The sequence below is a fragment of the Carlito syrichta genome, unplaced genomic scaffold (genome assembly GCF_000164805.1).
Source record: "Carlito syrichta isolate Samal-C Ts95f unplaced genomic scaffold, Tarsius_syrichta-2.0.1 Scaffold316027, whole genome shotgun sequence".
Taxonomy (NCBI): domain Eukaryota; kingdom Metazoa; phylum Chordata; class Mammalia; order Primates; family Tarsiidae; genus Carlito; species Carlito syrichta.
The window spans coordinates 7,575-8,160 of NW_007260123.1; the positions used below are offsets into that span (position 1 = coordinate 7,575).

At 51.2% G+C, this 586-nt stretch overlaps 1 protein-coding gene across 1 annotated transcript in view; it reads left to right on the forward strand.

Moving 5' to 3' along the window:
- ZNF341 (zinc finger protein 341) overlaps positions 1 to 586 on the forward strand; it is a 51,245-nt gene that overhangs the window by 6,142 nt on the left and 44,517 nt on the right.

Below are 586 nucleotides of genomic sequence, written 5' to 3' on the forward strand. Positions count from 1 at the left end.
TCAGGCAATCCTTCCGCCTCAGCCTTCCAAGTAGCTGGAACTACAGGTGCGCGCTACCACGCCCGGCTAATTTTTGATTTATTGTAGAGACAGGGTCTTGCCAGTTTTCCTGGGCTGGTCTCGAACCTGTAGGCTTAGGCAATCCATGCGCCTCAGCATCCCAAAGTGCTGGGATTATAGGCCGAGCCACCGAGCCTGGCCATTTTTTTTGTGTTGGTGTTTGCTTGTTTGAGGTAAGGTCTCACTGTGTCCCCCAGGCTGGGGTATAGTGATGTGACCGTAGCTCACTGCCTTGAACTCCTGGGCTCAAGCAGTCCTCCTGTCTCAGCCTCCAGAGTAGCTGGGACTACAGGTGTATGCTGCTACACCTGGCCAATTTTGTAGAGACAGGGTCCTGCTATGTTGCCCAGACTTGTTTAAGATTTTTAAAAAAATAATATCTAATCTACATATTGTTATGTAACTTGATTTTTTTTGTGTGTGTGTGTTGGAGTCTCACTCTGTCGCCCAGACTGGAGTGCAGTGGCCGCTCCTGGCTACCGCAGCCTCGACCTGCTGGGCTCTGGCGATCCTTCTGCCTCAGCCT